Source organism: Prionailurus bengalensis, chromosome E1, assembly GCF_016509475.1.
Source record: "Prionailurus bengalensis isolate Pbe53 chromosome E1, Fcat_Pben_1.1_paternal_pri, whole genome shotgun sequence".
NCBI classification, from domain to species: Eukaryota; Metazoa; Chordata; class Mammalia; order Carnivora; family Felidae; genus Prionailurus; species Prionailurus bengalensis.
The window spans coordinates 46,217,578-46,237,730 of NC_057347.1; the positions used below are offsets into that span (position 1 = coordinate 46,217,578).

General features: G+C 44.0%; 1 protein-coding gene across 1 annotated transcript in view; it reads right to left on the reverse strand.

Moving 5' to 3' along the window:
* The window catches only part of TEX2 (testis expressed 2), a 75,530-nt gene extending 72,694 nt beyond the window's left edge, over nucleotides 1-2,836 (reverse strand). The window contains 1 exon segment of the mRNA XM_043584993.1: nucleotides 2,715-2,836. The gene's annotated coding sequence lies outside the window, so the exon portion shown is untranslated.
* Between the last annotated feature and the right edge of the window lie 17,317 nt (nucleotides 2,837-20,153).

A 20,153-nucleotide genomic window follows, 5' to 3' on the forward strand; every position in this document is an offset into this window, starting at 1 on the left:
GCATGCCAATCTTTAAAATAAAATCACCATCTTTGGAATATAAAATTGTACTAGCCCTTCCCTCCCCCACCTTACCCATGAGAAAACTAAGGCACAGAAAAGATTCATTTTTATAAAATGAGTCACACCATATGTATACATGCGATCTGTTTTTATACACAAGACTCCACAGAGAAGTAATCTAGCACATGGGTATCAATGAGGCCTTTGGCTTCAGTTCCAATAACTTGGGAGGAGTGTGACCCTCAGGCAAATTAAAGCCTCTGTTTAAGGGTCTTAAGCCTTAAGCCTCTGTTTCTCCATCTGTAAAATGGGAACGGTAAAAGAGGGTTCAGATTAAATAAAACAATTTATGTAAGGCACTGAGCATGGTCCCTGGTATAGAACAAGCATTCCTAAAATGTGACCTGTGCATGTAAGTATTTCCTCACATCAACAGAGATTCTTTTACACATGATTTTAAATAGCTAGATAAGGGGCGCCTGGGTGGTGCAGTCGGTTAAGCATCCGACTTCAGCCAGGTCACCATCTTGCGGTCCGTGAGTTCGAGCCCCGCGTCGGGCTCTGGGCTGATGGCTCAGAGCCTGGAGCCTGTTTCCGATTCTGTGTCTCCGTCTCTCTCTCTGCCCTTCCCCCGTTCATGCTCTGTCTCTCTCTGTCTCAAAAATAAATAAACGTTGAAAAAAAAATTAAAAAAAAAAAAAGAAACAACTCATCTTGTAAAAAAATAAATAAATAAATAAAAATAAATAGCTAGATAAAATGAATATTCCACAACAGAACCATTTCATCACAGGATACTACTTGGAATTTTTTGCCGTTACAAACAATGCTACAATACATTATGATTTTATACACAGATACACAGCCTTTGACTGCCTCTCTGATCATCTCCTCAGTAAATCGTTTTAGAAGCGGTATTAGGGGTTAAGTAGCATATGTACAATTTTCGAAAAAAACAGTTTTCAAGCTCATTGTAGAAACCTTCTAAAACAGATGTATGCAGAAGAAAAGTGAAATTTTCTCCTGCTCCCCTCGAATCAACAGTGTAGAATGTATCCTTCCTTCCAGTCGTTTTATTTGCGTTTATCAACACACACAAACACATAAAACTGTTTCTGTTTTTTTGTCTTCAATGAGATCATACTATACAGATGGCTTTGCCGTTTGTTTTTCACTTACTATTTCTTAGACTTCTCCCCATGCCTATCTATATAAGTCAGCAGGTACGCGCGCACACACACATGCTTCTTCCCCATAGTACAGATATACCATCATCCACTTACTCATTCCTTTGATAGAAATTTGAGGGTTTTTTTGAGTTTTCACTATCAGAAACAATGCTGTCTTGAAAGGCCTTTCCTATACATCTCGTATACAAGTGCAACTCTATCTGTAGGGTACATTCTTGGAGGTGGAATTGATGGCTCAAAGGAGGTGCCTGTTTACAATTTTGGAACTGTCTTGCCAATTCGCCCAATTTGCTAACGATGTATGAAGCATCCACCTTGAACTTTTGTCAAGACTGAACATCGTTTTTAATTTTTGTCCATCTGATTGATAGTAAAAAGGCATCTCAATGTTTTGATAATCACTTCAAGCTTTCCCCCCTCTGTTTCCCTTCTTCTGTTAACCAGTCATTCATACTTCTTGCTCAAGCATTTTTCCTACTCACTTTATGAGTCATGGACAGTTACCACTTTCTCTCCTGTGTGTTGCAATATTTTCCCCCATCTCTGATCTGACTTTTAACTTAATTTTTAAATATATAAAGTTTTCTATTCTGAGGTGTTGAATCTCTCAGTCTCTTACTTTACAGTTCTGGGTTTTATACTTCCCAAGGACGCCTTCCCCATTCCATCAGCATAAGAGCATTAGTCTCTGAAATCATTGCAGAAAATGATGACAATAAGCATATACAACACACATACTGTTCTCTGTTCCTCATACAAGGATCAAACCCTTTAGAAAAATGGACTGATACGAACAATAATTTCTCTGTATTTCCTAGCCATAATAAACGGTCAAGTATTTGGATCTTTCCCCTCCAAATCATATTAGTACACTAAGAAAACCTAGTTTATTTATTTTTTTAAATTTATTTTATTTTATGTTTTTTACTTTTTAAAATTTACATCCAAATTAGTTAGCATGTAGTGCAACAATGATTTCAGGAGTAGATTCCTTATAGAAAACCTAGTTTATATATCTGAATCCATTCGTATCTACTGATTGCTTAGCTTTTCCACTCTCTGAGAAAGGAAGTAATGGGTGGAGGTAAGAGAATGTGACTTGAATGAAGGTTTCACAGAGGCATATGTGAGCTGGCCCTGGTAGACTTGACGGGCTAACCACAGAGACTCAGGGATTGACAGTACATTCTAAGTGAGGGACAGACGATCAGGAAAGGGAAGGAGGCAAGAAACCCAAGACCATGATGAAGACCTTCAAAGTCACAAGGTACTGCATTCCTGGCAGAGGCATGGTCCTGGATGGCCAACTGGCCACACTGAGGTTCCTTCTAAAGAGGCCGACTTGCCTGCGGGCCCCGTCAGATAACATTCCCCCATCCTACAACCACCATTGTGGATGTGACAGGGAAGGTCTTGAGCTGAGGGCAGCCTAGTGATAGACCAAGTCCAAAAGTTCCACCCAAGTGTGAGATTCTGATAATTGTTCAGTTGGTAGAAGCATCAGCCACTGAAAATTCATACCTAGTGAAGCCATGAGGCAGCAGGGTCAGGAGCTCGGAGGGAGACCATGACACTCAAATGACAGTGATGGAGCTCACCCACTTCACCTCCCTGGGCCTTGGGTTTTTTCACTGTAAACTGAGGGGATCCTCCTGGTCTTCAAGGAATTTTCCAGAAAGCTCTAAATTCTCTATGTCTATGGTTCTATGATTCAATATTCATGGAACAGAACCTAGAGTCTTATTTTCTCATTTCGCCAAGAGAAATTCTTGGCAATTGCTCAAGTAAAGGAAACCAGAATACACTTGAACTGATTGATGTGTCTAAGGCAATTAAGTCAAAATATTTTTCTAATAATATTGAAACAGTTCATCTCACGTTAAGAAATACTTCTAGACCTTGTCTTGCTTAGACCAGCTGTGGAAACATCCCTCACTTCTTCTGGTCATAGGTGGAGAGGTTGCTGAGTCTCCAAAAGACGAGATGCAGATACTCAGCGCTTGTGTGTGTGCCGTGGCAACAGAAAGCTTCACTCTCTTTTGGATTCAAATTATTCCTCCTCCAGGTTCCCACCTATCCTTACAGGGACACAACTCCATACCCTCTCATAACAAATGATCTCCCTCGTCCACTGCCTAGCGTTTTTGTTTTTGTTTTCAAATGGGAAGAGAGCAAGGTAAGAGAAAGAGAAGGGCTGGCCTAGTTTTTAAGATGAAACCACCATGTGTATTTTCAGACCAAACCACCATGTGTACCACCCTCTCTAAATCATTAACACTGCTATCCACTGCCTGTGAGGCGTCCCCACCTCCAGGCCTGCGAGTCACTCCCACTGCCATGGACCTCTCCATGGACCTCTATCCCACCTGCGGTGGGGGGTTGGGGGGCGGACTTCTTCAGATCCTAGTCAGGAGGGGACTGTAGCATGCAGACCTGGACTAGGACATCGCTGTTTCCAGGAAATTCCTGAATGAGCTCACTGGTTTCTTAGTCAGATCTCCTAGTGGTGCGATTCCAGGCCTTGTCTCTCATCCAGGCCTCCAGTTTTGTCTCCCTCCTTTCTCCCTCTAAGCAGATGGCCCTGCCCCTAATTCACTGGGAAGGTGGTAGGAGTTGCCATCTTGTCTCCCATACCCAATTATGTACACAAATCACTATTCTCATCCCTTGGCTAGAAATTCTTCTATCTGTTCCTCTCTAATCCACACCCACACACAGATCTTATCTAGGTCCAAAGAGGTCTAATTCTAAACTGAATGGATCCATTTGTCCCCTCATTCCTGCCCACCCAACCCCACCCCACACTAGGGACCACTGATTCTCCAACCACCAAGGATCCAACCCCTAAGGTCATCTCTGATGTTCCCTTCTTTATTCTCCAAACCTCTTTTCTTCCCCACATCCTGTTGACAGAGTTCTTTTATCACCTCACACCTCAACATTTCTTTCTGGCTTCATCCCCTGTCCCATCTCCACCCACATGGCATCCTGCCACCAGGCTTCTCTTCTTTAAACACTACTCTCATCACGTCATTCTTCTGCTCAAAAACCTTTCTTGTTCTTGTGTCTCTTTGGCTTTCAGGGTCCAACATTACATGGCCACCCTCTCTCTCAACCTTATTTTCCGTTACTCTCCAACGTGTTCCCAACGTTCTGGTTGGGTTTGATGAACTATCTCCTCCTTCCCACCTCCATTCATGCACCTCTCTGTATTGGAAATGCCTTGCCTTGTCAAGTGCTAGCATCCTCCATGAAGCCAGTGATGCTTGAATTGAACCCCAGGCCTTCCTCCTAGACAACTCCAGCCTCCCAGCTGACCCCCTACAACATTTATGCCACGCAAGTAATCATAGAATGTGTATTCTCAACCAAGAGTAGTTGACTTTCAAAGGTTCATCAGTAAGTCAGTTGTGTGAAATTCAAAATCCATTTATCCTGAAGGAAAATACATGGGAAATAGGTTCTAGGCCATGAAATGTATGCAATCCACAGTGTAACTTAACCGTGATACAAATGTACCTTTCCAACCATGCAGAAGATAACTCAAAAGAAAAACACATTCTGAATTCAGATAATTCCAGGACGAAGGCCTCTGTCCATACTCCAGAAAGAGACAATTCTAAAGAATGGGAAGCCAAAAGCCAGGGTATAAATCGAAACACTTCTCATGCATCTGCTCCAACCCGACCTCTAGAATCTGAACTCCAATTTCCAATCTAGCCCAGGGACAGGAGTCTGTTTTAACTCATGTGCAAAATTTTCTCATTCAATAGAAGCAAGACCCTGGAAAAATACAGAGGAATTGGACCTGTCTCTGCCCCTAGACACATAGGGGCCAGGTAGCCGTCAGAGGACATGCTTCCTCCTGGGGCACCTCCATGCAGCAGCAGAACTGCTTTGGTGACTTCCAAGCATCGCCATGGCAAAAGGCATCAGGGAGAACACGGGGAAAAAATATTTTTTACTGTTTATTTTTGAGAGAGAGTATGAGTATGAGTGGGGGAGGGGCAGAGAGAGAGAGAGAGAGGGAGACACAGGATCTGATGCAGGCTCCCGGCTCTGAGCTGTCAGCACAGAGCCCGACACGGGGCTCGAACTCACAAACCAGGAGATCACGACCTGAGCCGAAGTCAGATGTTTAACCGACTGAGCCACCCAGGCGCCCCAAGAACATGGGGAAATTTTAAATTTGTCCAGAGAATAGAGCAGGGCACACAGATAACTTCTAATTAGGAACTTGGTGGCCACTCCTCAGTGGGGATTAGGTTCTAAGGTCAGTGCAAAAAGCAACCAATAGCCAAGATTTCCCCACAAAGTACTGTATAAATGCTTCAGGTGACCTTGTGCAGTCACTGTTGTGCCAAGTCAAGTCTAAGAAACTTCAAGGCCAGCAAAAGGATGGAACTAAAGACAAGACTGAATGTGGCTAGCCGTTCACCCCACTCTGCCCCCAGGAAGGCTAACAAAAACTCTAACGCAGATGGGAAGTTCCAGGAGCTCCCGCTCGCCTGCAGCATTTGCTCTTGTTTTAATGTCAAGTCTCTGTGACCTTAATACACATTAATAGGTGTGCTGGGAAGATTAAGGTGGAAGGTGGGGAGTTTTCTGAAGCAAGAGAAACCTGGTTAAGAATTCAAACTCAAGCATTCCAGCTTCAGATCCCTGCTACACTGCTTACCAGTGTGTGACTGGACAAATTACTGCAAAAAGCCTCTGTTTCTTTTGGAGAAAAATGGAGGTAACAGTGCCTACTTCAGAAGGGCTGCTGGGAAAATTAAGAAATACCATTTAGCATATGTAAATTCTTAGTATCAGCATCCACAGCAGGCGGGGCACATCTTCTTATCCTTGCCCACTGGGCCATGTTATCAAGGACCAAACGGCTGGTCTCCAGCCTCTCTAACCACCTAAACTAGAGACTGTCCTGTCTGACTTCAGGTTTAGCTCTGGCAACTGTGACCATTAAGAATTATAAACACAAGGGCAAAACAGAAATATGGAAAGGTCTATAAATTGTAGTGCAACATGAAAAAGTAGAAGTTAGGATGGTGAGCATTAAAACAAACAAACAAGAAAGAACATACAACTAACAGGATCCTAGGAGGCTACAGAGACTAAATATTAACAGTCGGTGCTTTACTGTGAGTTGTATTTTTTGCTTTTACTGCAGGGCTGGTTAAAAGGACCACTTTTAAAATGAAGGTGCTGAATGAGGTCTGTGGTTCCACCAACCTCTTTTTTTCTGTCCCTTCCCCACTTTGGCCACATATTTTTGCCAGATTCTAGCAAATGATGTTTAACAGTGATTGGCTAATTCTGTTTACTATTTTTCCATTTCAATGCTGATCTAAATTTTAACCAATAATCCACATTCATAAAGGGTTTACAATAACATTATGAAATCAAATCACTGACACAGGTGGAATGATGATAAGCATTGCTAAGTAAGCAAGAAACCATCAGTTGCTTAACTCTGATAGTCAAGGTCAACCTCATTCTAAAAGGTAGTGAGAGAACATTCAGTTTAAGGAGGGAGACCTGATACTACCTCTAATAACAATGTCTAGAGTTAGACCAATCCTGTCTCAGAAATTCTTATTATGTCACCTACAGCCAATCAGAACTTGGAATCAGCATGAAACCATACAGGCTTGCAATTCCAAACAGAAGAAAAGAAACTTGATGATTTGGGTAGCTTTTGTGTCCTCATCCTGGGTAATGCATAGTTTCTATTAAGCCTTTTGAAATGCTGAAAACGGCCCCCTGGCTCCCATGGGGTTTCTTAGCAGGTGTCAGGTTGGAACCACCAGCCTAGGTCAGCTCTACCTAGGAAACTGGTGGGACAGCCGATTAGCCAGCTCTAAGCACCTTCTTATTCCTAGTAATCAAAGGGCGAATGAATCTTAGGATTAGGCGGAGGGGAAATGTACCAGAAAATCTTAGGAAATGTGTTCATGCAAAAGACTCAACCACCCCTGCCCATCTCAGGGCTTATCATAATTGAGAAGGGGTGGGGAGGATCAGAAGACAAATAATTTGAAAAAATTCCCCAGTAATCACAGCCTATGTAGGTAAACACACATGCCCCCCAATATCTACCAGGGAATTGAGACTCACTGGTCTAAATCAACTTAGAATATCAGGAACACATTATACTTACTAACTTACACACACACACATACACACACATGGGAAAGGGTGATGAAATCACCAGGAAGTCAATTGGAAATACAGTACCTGCCATTCCTAAGCACCAGTAACTGGTTGATCCAGTCTACATGTATGTTAGAAGGCACTGCCTTAGAAGCGACTGCTCTGTACCTATGGTAAAAGGGCGGGGAGGTGTCTCTCTGTCAAGGTTAATCAGTGAACTACCTCAGACCTGTAACAGAGTATAAACTGTGAAATCAAGAGAGCCTCATTTCAGATGAGGAATCAGAGGTGGGCCACTGCTTTCATGGGCATAGGACACAACTGGACTGAGTTTTGCTCTTGATCTTTGATACACCTGACTGCACTGTTTGCCCCTTGAGCTGTGGCCTCATCTCCTGGGGCTGGTCCTAGTTCCCGCTCCCCAACCCGACCCCAACCCAGACCCTAGGTATAGAGCTGACCCCAGCCAGGGAGGGCCTCCGCAGCTGTCCATTCCTGAAGGTCTGTTTCATTGCTGTCTCAAGGACCAAAAGCAAGACAGAAGGCAGCAATGAAGGGCAAATGAAAAAACAAACAAAAAAAAAACAAATGTGGATACACAAAGTAACGAGAAAAAGCTGTTTCTTGGTAGATAAGGGGGAATAAGCACCAGGAGCGGTTCATAACCAGAAATACGAGTACACGGCTTAGAACTAAACGGCCTAATCTAATTCTGGAGGCACTATAAACCTGATGGCTGTACTGGGGCCCCATGTGACGTTTCAAAGTAGAGAATGCTGTAAAGTTGTGATCTTGATGTTCTTCTGCTCATGGGCCCAACAACTGCCTAGAAGCAGCTTCCGGCCCTTTCCAGATGATTAGCGCTGTGTTGTTGGGTTTCGCCCTCCAGCTTCTGTGGGTCCTCAGGGAGGACACTTGGCCAAAGCAAAATGCCAAAACAGAAGCAGCATTTTCTGGCCATCCACGTGTAATTAGGATACCATAAAATCCCACAGCAAAAACTCAACACCCAAAAGCAGAGCCTGGGGCAGCTGAGACTAGCTGGGAAGTGCCACATCTTGGGAGTGGCCTCGCCGGGACTGCATCTTCCGATCTGTCAAATGAGAGTCGTGATGGTGGAAGCCCAGCCCTCAAATTGCCAGGAGAAAGAATAAATGGGACAGCACTTCATAAACTGTGAAGCTTGGGCACCGACAGCATAGAAATGTTATAATTAACCACAGGGCTCTCTCCCCATGGACAGGATGGAGCAAAGAACACCAACGGAATATTATTATTTCTTCTCAAAGACCTGTTTGGCAGTTACTTTATTAAAAAATTTTTTTAATGTTTATTTATTTTTGAGAGAGAGAGAGAGAGAGAGAGAGCTGGGGAGGGGCATAGAGAGAGGAAGACACAGAACCCGAAGCAGGCTCCAGGCTCTGGGCTGTCAGCACAGTGCCCGACGTGGGGCTCAAACCCACTAACTGAGAGATCATGACCTGAACCGAAGTCAGACACTTAACCTACTGAGCCACCCACGTGCCCTGGCAGTTATTCTATTTAAATAAAGATGCAACATGGTTATCTTCAGAAAATAGAAGGTTTCTTTTCATCCAAAAACTTTATGCGGCCACTTTCTGAGCTGAGAAATTAACTTTTACACAGGCCTCGAGGCCTCAAGGCCTTACCAAGAAGATCTCGTTTAAGCCAAACAACTGGGAGAGGTAAGTACTATTATTATTCTCAGATTTTGCAGATGTGGGAAAAGGATGAAAGTGGCTTAGGCAACTTACCAAGGCAACAAAACTACTGACTAGCAGAGCTAGGGCTCACGGGCCAAGGCCATGCTCTACACCTCTGCACTTACTGCCTCGCTCAGGTTATTTCCAAGGACAAATCAATCCATGGTCAACAGAAGCTCTCTACAGGTGCTCTGTGCTTCCATAAAGACTTACATCTATTCAACATTTATTGGACACTGGCTGCATGCCAAGCCCATCACTGAAAGACAAAGACCTTCACACCGTCTGTCCAGGGAGAGCATCAACTCCAGGGTGAACCCTGAGTCTAAAGACACCTCAGGAAAGCAATGAAGAGTACTTTTTTTTTTTTTTTAAGTTTATTTATTTATTTTTGAGAGAGGGAGAGAGAGCGTGCACGCATGCACACACACACACAAGCACGAGTGAGCGGGGGAAGGCAGAGAGAGAATCCCAAGCAGGCTCTGCACCCTCAGTGCAGAGCCTGTGATGGGGCTCAAACCCATGAACCATGAGATCGTGACCTGAGCCGAAATCAAGAGCCAGATACTCAACCGACTGAGCCACCCAGGTGCCCTGAAAAGTACTTTTTAAAAAGTCCCAGTACGGGATTCAGCATCCGACTCTTGATCTCAGCTCAGGTCTGGATCTCAGGGTTGTGAGTTCAAGCCCCAACCCACGTTGGGCTCCATGCGTGGTGTGAAATCTACCTTAAAGAACAAAACAAAGCAACTTGTAGTAATTCAAGAACAGACTATAAAATACTTAGTTGTATTGTTATAGGCCCCTCAAAGCCTGCTTGGGATGACAATCAACCTACTAAGGAAATGTGCTCCGCATCGGGAAGACTTTCTTCTAGTATAGTACACCACAGTTTATAGCAAAAAAAAATCCGGCAGGACCTAATCAGCCTTCAGCACTACGTGGTCTCCCCACCTCCTCTACTTTATTGCTGTATATAAGTAAATGTTCTATTGCATGTACTAAAATTTTAAGAAAACCCTAAAAATACTGCACATCCCTTTTTGTGTGCTATGGGAACATATTTCCATCTTAGGGAAGTCGGTCACAATTAGCTGCGACTTCCCTGAGACAGTGAGAGGCTACATCAGATGAGGCTGTGTAGCGAATGTTCCATCCACGTTATTGATTACCTGGTGACTTTACTGATATCTGTCTTCCCTTTTATACTAGCCATCTCAGGCAGCTGCTACCACAGATTTTCCCTATGTAAACTACCCCACGAAATGTTCATCTAAATGTCTCCAGGGACTACCATATGGAAACTGACTTCAAAAACAACATCCAAAGACAAGCTCTTATTTTCTTCTCAATTTATTATGTCTATAAAACAAGAATTTGGAGTTGATTGTAGATCTAAGGCTCTCTCTTTTCTTTTAAATGTTTATTTTATTTATTTTTGAGAGAGAGAGAGAGAGAGAGAGAGAGCACGCGAGCAAGCGCAAGCAGGGGAAGGGCAGAGAGAGAGGGGGACGAGGATCCAAAGCAGGCTCCGTGCTAACAGCAGAGAGCCTGATGCGGGGCTCGAATTCACCAACTGTGAGATCATGACCTGAAGTCAGATGCTTAACCAACTGAGCCGCTCAGGCGCCCTAAGGCTCTCCTGACTTCACAATTTATGCACTGTTACAGGTCTGTTTGCACAAACATTTTAATTTCAGCCAAACCTTTCTAGCTGCACATGTGGGATTTAAGCTCTAAGAGCAGAGACCACAATTGAGCATTCAGTACTTGTCATTTGTATCCTGCCTTACAATGCGCAAAGCAGTCCTGGAATAGCCCTCAGGGAGCTTAGAGAAGGGCTGTGAGAGATATCATCGAATAATCAACACAAGAGCTCTGAAGTAACATGAAGGGTACCAGGAGGGCACAGCCTGTAGGGAAACCTAATCAGTTTGAGGATCAGTCACGGAAGGGTCCCTGGAACAAGTGGGAATTGGGCTGACATCTCAAGGATGAGTCTGAGTTGGCCAGGACTGTAATGTGGGCAGCCCAGAAGGGAGCATGGCATGAGCCAGGGACCTGAGGCAGGAGCACAACCTAACAGAGGAATACAAAGAAGCCCCTTGAATGTGGGTACAGTGGACACAGCATGAGACTGGAAAGGTAGGCAGGGACCAGGTCATGCAGGACTTTGAAGGCCACATCAAGAGCAATGAGGAACAGCTGACGGGTCACTGTATGTTGTCTAGAGGCAGGTACGGAGGTGATCAGATGCACGTTCTGAAAAGCTCACTCGGTGCAGTGTGAAAACAGACTGGAAAGGGACAAGAAGGGACTCAGAAAGGTCAGTTACACTCTTACATTTTAGGTGAAAGGTGACAGTAGCCCAGACAAGGGAGGTGGCTGTGGAGATGAGACAAGGGGCCTCAGAGACAGAAGATGAAATGGGTGGGACTTGGTGGGTGGGCTAGAGAAGGAGGAAGAAGGTATTTCCAAGGACAAGCCTTAGGCTTACAAGAGAGACAGTGGTCAGTGGTCCCATTTATCATGTCTGGGAATAAGAGAAGGATCAGGTTTAGGGGGAACGGAGTAGGTGCAGTTGGGAACACCTTTTTTTAATGTTTATTTATTTATTTTGAGAGAGAGACAGAGTGCAAGCAAGTGGGGAAGAGGCAAAGAGAGAGGGGGGAAAGAGAGAGAACCCCAAGCAGGCTCCATGCTGTCAGCGCAGAGCCCAGCACAGGGGTCGATCCCATGAACCATGAGATCATGACCTGAGCCAAAATCAAAAGTTGGACACTTAACCGACTGAGCCACCCAGGCACCCCCAATTTGGGACATCTTGAGTCTGACACTTGGTGGCCTCCAAAGGTAAGTGTCAGAAAGGTGTTGAAAGTTCTGATTCAATAACTAATACTATTACACATCCACCCAGAAGGGAGACTAATCATTCCTTACAAATACCCAAAACCAGTAGAAAGAGAATTCGTTGAATGACGAAGTATTTTCTTGAAGTCGTGACCTCTAATGATACTGTGCAGGTAACATGTAATAAAACCATTTCAGAAATGCCTGCCTACGTTCAACTTTTTGGAACATCTTTCAGAGAAATTGAATGCCATCTACTATTCTACACATGCAAAAAAAAAATCTTCAACTTTTGGGACCCTAATTTAAAACAGGCAGCAAACAAGAAATTTCAAAATGGAGCAGGAAAAATAAGTTTCCTAAAATGAGGAGTTGGCGGGGGGGGGGGGGGGGGCAGGGGGAGATCTTGGCATCACCCAGACAGCTCACTTGGCATGCACTAATTCACTGAGTTATGGAGTTATGGAAGTTCTGAGTTATGGAAAACAAACTTTGAATGAAGATTTAAGTCCCAGAGACATCAAGACACTCCTCATTCCATCTTTGTGGCCCTAAGAGGCTGGAATTGTGTTTTCATTTCAAATGAGGAATGGGAGACAGAGAAGCTGAGAAACTTGCCTAAGGCATCATTGCCAGTAAGGGCAGAAATGCAAAGCAAACAGGTCTAGGCAACTCCCTTTACCAATGCCCACCACCACCAGGAAGAGGAAGAAGCAGCTATTTCCTTGGTACTGATCCTCTGCTGTAGAGGTTGAAAATTGGGACGTTTGTTTTGGAAGGTGTTTTCTGTTATCACCTGTAGTTCAGCAATTACATTCTTAGCCTCAAGATAACCTTAATTTTTAAAGAGTTTTCTTTGTCAATTCAGTTGTCTCTGTTTCGGCTTCTTAAAGGGTTTTTGCCTAGTTGGACATATAAATCACACCCAAGGGGTGCCTGAGGGGCTCAGTTGGTTGAGCGTCCGACTCTTGATTTTGGCTCAGGTCAAGATCCCAGGGTTGTGGGATTGAGCCCCACGTTGGGCTATTCGCTAGGCATGGAGTCTGCTTAAGATCCTCTCTCTCTGCGCCGCTCCCCACCCCCCCCCCCCCCACTGCTCGTGCTCTCTTGTTCTCATACACAAACAAACAAACAAACAAACAAACAAATCACACCCAAAAATGCTTTATAAGGTTTAGTTGTGATTGCTTATAAAATTTGGATCCAAATGTAAACTCAGATCTGGAAAAAACAAATGTTTGTTTTTCATCAAATGCCTACTGCATGTTTCCAGCCAAAATCCACTGAAACTATGGGGAATAAGCCGCCTCTAACTTACAGAACAATTTTTCAAAAACCACTTATTCTTAAGCCAAACTCAGAACTTTTTTCCCTGAAGAAGAAACGCCATCACGTACCTTCCTTGCCAGGCCACAAAGCTTAATACCTCAAACAGTCAACCAAGGATCCTGTATGTTAACAGGAAATATTACATAGTCCTTACAAAGAGTGTGTAAATTATATAGAAATGGGGGAACATGCAAGTGAAATCACGATAAATGAGAAAAAAACACAAACTAGTACATACACTGATTACACAATGTTTATAAAGGTAAGCGTGTCGATACGCTAGAGTGAGAGAGTTTAATTTTCCTCTGTATCGCCACCTACACATACACGTGTATGTAAGTATATGTATATAACGCATGTGTGGATGTGCGTATAAAGGTCTTTGTCAACAAATGCTTACGGTCTATTAGCCCTCCAAGTATCTTGAAGCACTGCTCAACTTGGAACTGCTGCCCACGGGCCAGCCCCCAACACCCAGCCCTGACATAGACTCTCAGGTGGGTTGCTGGCTCAGGGACCTGGCAAAGTGGCTGAGGGGACACTGAAGAGGAGGAGGGCAGAGCAGGAGTTACAGAGGGAAGAGGGGAGCAAGGGACAGGTGGCCTCAGGGAGCTGAGGCAGGCACCTGCCAGGGTGGTAAGAGCATGCTTTTCCAACTCAGATGGGGGGCAAACCCCAGCTCAGCCCCTCACCAGCTGTGTGACCTCAAGTTAGGTACATAATATTTTCGAGCTTCAGTTTTTTATCTACAAAATGGGAAGAATAAAGTCTACCTCACAGCAGCTGTGTGGGGATGAAAGGAGTTCCACACAAGCCTTTACACAGGCTTCTCCTTGGAGGGCTAGCCCCCTTCCTCTCTTCGCAGGTGTCGTCACTGTCCCGGTCTGCAAAGAGGTGGCAATAACAACAGGATGTTGTTCGGATGAAAGGAAGATGTATGGTACTGGGTCTGCCCATTGTGGCCCTTATGCAGATACTGGTTATTAAGACATCGCTCATTTTTTTTTTTTTTAAGACATCGCTCATTTGTCAAGTTAAAATTTATTGGAAATGTTCGCTCATCTTACGGAACACTCGCAGAACAAGTTATTTGTGATCCAAGGTTTTACTATATACTACTTCCTAGAAGATTGATTTTGCCAACGAAATCAAATGACATTCAATTAAAAATGACATTCAGGAGGGGCACCTGGGTGGCTCAGTCGGTAGAGCCTCCGACTTTGGCTCAGGTCACGATCTCGCAGTATATGAGTTTGAGCCCACATCGGGCTCACTGCTGTCAGCACAGAGCCTGCCTCAGATTCTCTGTCCCCCTCTCTCTCTGTCCCTCTCTTGCTTGTGCTCTCTCTCAAAAATAAATAGAGCATTAAAAAAAAAAATGACATTCAGGAAAGGGGCACCTGAGTGGCTCAGTTGATTAAGCATCCAACTCTTGATTTCGGCTCAGGTCATTATCTCACCATTCATGAGTTCGAGCCCCATGAGTTCTATGCTGACAGCGCAGAGCCTGCTTGGGATTCTCTCTCTCCCTCTCTCTCTCTCTGCCCCTTCAAAAAAAACTACATTGGGAGGGGGGGGAAAATAACCTTAGGCCAATAGCTATAACCCGTCACCCTGTACCCAGGTCCCTGTATCTGGAACTCATGGCCAGTCTCAGGTCAGTTGGCCTTTGGATGTGGGGACCCTTCCCAGGAAAGCATTCAGGTTGTCACACTTGGTGGAGTAACAAGTGAAGAGTCAGTTTGTTCATTTTAAAGACCACCAGGCATGCGTAACATCAGAAAACCAGGCTTGATGGCCAAAAGCTCAAAGCCAACCGAGAGCAGGGAGATGCTTGGTGGGCTTTGAACCACCAAGAGGACAGCCAGAGGCAACTTTATTTCTCCTCCTGTTCTTGCCACAGGAAAAGTGATAGTAAGCAAAAGAGGTTACCAACCAGATAAGGTCAGTCATTCTCTCAAAAGGTCATGGATACCAAAGTCCCAACTCCTCAAAAGTCCTTCAAATTAATCAGTCAAAATCTCTGCAAAGAAGGGGCCCCTGGGTAGCTCAGTCAGTTAAGCATTGACTTTTAATCTCAGCTCAGGACATGATCTCATGGTTTGTGAGATTAGGCCCCTCATCGGGCTCTGTGCTGACAGTGTAGAGCCTGCTTGGGATTCTCCCTCTCCCTGCCTCTCTGCCCCTCTCCTGCTCATGTTCTCTCCCTCTCTCTCTCAAAACAAACAAATAAACTTAAAAAAAAAATCTCTACAATGAAGCCTCACTGAATTCCATGGCCCGAAAGACGAGTGTTACTCCCCAAAATTATTAATTAATAGCAGGACTCAACTCTAATGTCTCCTCCAGACAAAGACTCTCCTGACAACCTTATCCTTAAAGCACGGCCTCCCTATCTCCTGGTTCTCTTTATTTTAAAGAACAATATTACTACCTAACATTGTGTTATATGGCTACTTACTTGCTACCTCTCAGCCCATAGAATACATGCTCTATGAGGGCAGAAACTTAGTTTATTCACTGCTGTGTTCCCAATGTTGTACATAGTAGGCACTTAAATATTTATTGGTTGAATGAATGAATGAACACTGCACTTAATACCTAAGTAACCTGTTTATGTCCTTTTCAGAAAATTCCATACAGTACAGAAAATAAATATATCATTTACAGTCTAGTATATTTTTAGCAACTGGGCATTGGGTTTTAGCTCCAGAATGTAACATATTATAAATATATTATAACACTTGCTAGGAGAAAGTGAGATCTAGCTTTATACCCGGATCATCTCTACTGGGCAGTATCCTTTGCAGGAGCACAAGCCTTCCTAATGCAGACTGTGAACATGGTACCTCTCCTTTCCAGGGAACCAATGTATAATGTTGTTTCTGCTGGGAAAATGCATTTCCTTTAGGAAACTGAAATTCCAAGCCAGCCGTTAACAAAGAAAAGGATCCTGGGGCGTCTGGGTGGCTCAGTCTGTTAAGTGTCTGACTCTTGATTTCGGCTCAGGTCATGATCTCACGGTTCGGTTCGTGGGTTTGAGCCCCACGTCGGGCTCTATGCGCTCTCACTCTCTCGCTCGCTCACTCTCTCTCTCTCTCGTTGCCCCTCCCCTTCTTGCTCTCTCTCTCAAAAATAAATGAAAAAAAAAAAAGAAAGAAAAAGAAAAGAAAAGGATCCTTCAAGAGAAGGGGGGAATACCCCTGGGTGGCAGTGACCTCTTAGATCTTGATGGCTTAAATAAGAGCTCCTCTGCAAGTCGCCATCCACCAGGGGTCCACAAGTGGAAATCACAGAGCTGTTGCCACCAACAGGACTCCAAGGTCTACACCTGTGCTCCCAGGCCTGCCTTTGGACCAGAAGCTGCCACCCTCAGCTTGCCTCACGTGCCAGACCCATTGGAAGTGGAGCAGAGGCCCTGAGAGCAGGATGCAGATCTAATACATGCAGTTTGTATAAGGCACTTTCTTTAAAATATATATATATTCTCGGGGTGCCTGGGTGGCTCAGTTTGTGAAGCGGCCAACTCTTGGTTTTGGCTCAGGTCGTGATCTCACAGTTTGTGAGTTCAAGCCCCACGTGGGCGCTCTGTGCTGACAGTGCGGAGGCTGCTTGGGACTCTCGCTCTCTGCCCCCACCCCCGCTTGTTCATTTTCTCTCTCTCTAAATAAATAGACTTTAAAATACATATTTTTAAGTCTATTTTTTAAAATCTATTTTTATATATATGTACATATATTCTCAAATGGTAGAACTCTGAAGTCATGTTGTGCATAATAAAGTACGCAGTATCTCCTTCACAACTAACGTAACAAGCAATTCATCTAACATTAATTTTAGGCTCTTAAAACCCACTTGGTCAAAGGCTGCGTCAGTCGTTTCACTCTAAGGGGAAAAGCATATGAGTAACCAGGGAAATAAATGCAGAGTCGGTACTGCTTTTTCATATACACATAATAAATAATTGCACCTAAACAAAAAGATCTCCAAAAAGTCCCTCACAGAAAACACTGGCCCCAGCTTTTGAGGGGACTGAGGAGTTGCACCTTCTGGAAGCACTACTCTCAACATCTGTACAACTCTCTCAAAATCAGCCTGGCCGCACGCTCCAGCCCTGCTAAATCTTACTGTCCAACAAGCCACAAAGCACACTCCCAAGCGAGTGCCCTCTACCTGCCAATGAAAAATGCCAGCTCCTTCCTAACGTTCTCTTCAAAACCTTGCATCGTATTATTTTACGTCAAGGGTTTTTTGGGGTTTTTTTTAACGTCTATTTATTTTTGAGAGACAGAGAGACAGAATGTGAACAGGGGAGAGGCAGAGAGACGGAGTCACAGAATCCGAAGCAGGCTCCGGGTTCTGAGCTGTCAGCACAGAGCCTGATGTGGGGCTCGAGCTCACAAAGCACAAGACCGTGACCTGAGCCGAAGTCAGACGCTTAGCTGACTGAGCCACCCAGGCGCCCCGTCAAGGGTTCTTAACATCTACATGCAAAATTTGGTCTGTGTGTACATGTGTTCTCTAGGGAGACGGTGCATAGTGTTCAGAGGTTGAAGGGGTGTATTTTCCAAAAGTGAAGACACCACTCTTTCAAGGGGTTCCAGAACTTTATCTGTTCTTTTGGGAAACCAAAGATTCTCAGGGCCACCTCTGGTGAGCGACGTTTCTATCAAGTTGGGAACTATTTCAGATCAGACACGTTTTCCCAGGAAAAATACCAGGAAGCCAAAGTACTAGCTGCAACACTTGTTCTGGGGGTGTGGATCCCTGGCATTTCTGGGGTGCCCAACAAGAACCCGTTGGGCCTCACAGTAAGGTAAATCAAGATGGTGAGTCAATGTGAGGTCTGCGCTTAGGGTGTTGATTCTTGAATTTGCTTTGGACTCTTGGATGTTGGCATTTTCCACCGCGGGGCTTCGATACTTCATGATAACTTACTATTTTTTCCTCAGAAACGCGTTATTTTATCCAGCTTCATAAGAAAGGCCAAAACTAATGTGGGGTCAGCTGTGCTTCGGTGTATCACTCAAAATGCAGGGCACAGCTCCACAGAAACTTTCCTTCAAGGCAAGTCTTTTCATTGACTGAGCACTTGTCCATCAAACGTAACCCTTAAGGCACTGTTCCCACCATTCTCTGCCTCCGTCAAGAAACTATGTCCTAGGTATTTAAAAAATTTTTTTCCAATATCCTGTAAGGATGCAAACATGCATATTCCCCCTCCCATTTTTTAAAAATTGACTTTCCATTTTTGTTTTAACGAACCACTGCTCTCTAGGAGCTGTTTCTAACATGGAAATTTAAATATCATACAAATAAATTTAAATATCCTTCAGATTACACGAACTCTCCACTTCCACCAACCCCAGCTGCCAGACCTGCTGTGATCACACATCCTTTGTTTCTACAAACCATGTAACAAAGTGACCTTGTTACTCTGAAAATCTCACTTTCATTTCAAGTCCACCCAGTTACCAATCTTCTTTCACACATACGGCAATTCTCGGTCTGTCTTCAAAAATGTGGCCGAAGGTATAATAAAAGAGAGGCTAAAAAAAACCCCTGTTCCCTGCTTGTTCTCCTGGACCACAATCTTCCTCTGTCATTTCCTTTACACCAAAAGGTACCACCGTATTTGGAAAATAATCGGTTTTGGAAAAAGGTACCTTTACACTATTATTTCCAGAACGACAAGATGTACAGAAGGAGAAATTACAATCTGCTGAGAAAATGGCAAAATAATTTCCAACGCTATTTGCTATAATTTGACAATTCTATCTTAAGAGACTAAGAACTGTATCATTGTGAGATGTCTCAAAGCCATTATCCTAATTGAAATCTACTCAAATGGAATAGTTGCTTTTCAAGTCACATGAAGGTACATATAGACCAGAGATCCTATTAAGTCAAGGGATGGTTATACCTATAAAGTACGTCACCAAAGCAGTAAAGATCTTAGCTTCAAAATATCTTAATCATTTATCTTGATCTGTGCACGCACCAATCTAGAGAACTTCAAATGTTGACATACACACAAAATGAAGTATTGAACAATGCTCCTTTCAAAAAAATCAACGTCAGGAAATGCAGACATTCATCTATCTGGTTTTCACTCCCAAGTTTTTGTTCTCCACACATTTTTATTGTTTTCTTTTAAACACACTGGACTTTTGGGGCGCCTGGGTGGTTCGGTTGGTTAAGCGTCTGACTTCAGCTTAGGTCATGATCTCGCGGTTCATGAGTTCGAGCCCTGCATCAGGCTCTGTGCCGACAGCTCAGAGCCTGGAGCCTGCTTCGGATTCTGTGCCTCCCTCTCTCTCTGCTCCTCCCCTGCTTGCACTCTCTCTCTCTCTTTCTCAAAAATAAATAAACAGTAAGAAAAATTAATTATAAACACACTGGACTTTTCACTTCTCTGTGTTCACCGAAGAGAAAAGTGGAATGGATAATCCCAAACAACTGACTTGGGAACACACTGCATTTTTCAGTAGCTTCCCATTAAAATGGGTCTGTGTGGGAGGAACATAAACCAAGCAGACTGGAGTGGGAAGAGAGCCCCTGGGCACAACAGGGAGCAAAGGGAAACCAGCTAAAGGCTTAAAGACCAGCAAGAAATAATCTACTCAGATAACTGAGAGCCGATGCCATAACTTTCTCTGTTATTTAAAATCCACAGTGCTGACTCTTCATTAATTTTGGATGAATTTCACGGTAGGTTTTTTGTAATTACCAACAGCTTGCATTACTAGCTCATGAGATGGCTCTATCAATTCAGAGATCTGGTTTCCTAAGCAGAGCCTCCTGGATCACATGCCCACCTCCATGTGAAGGTTAATGCTGCCAAGGGGCTAATGAATCCTCAGAAGCAGCAAGAGTAGGAGACCTTCCTCCCAAACTGTTTCAG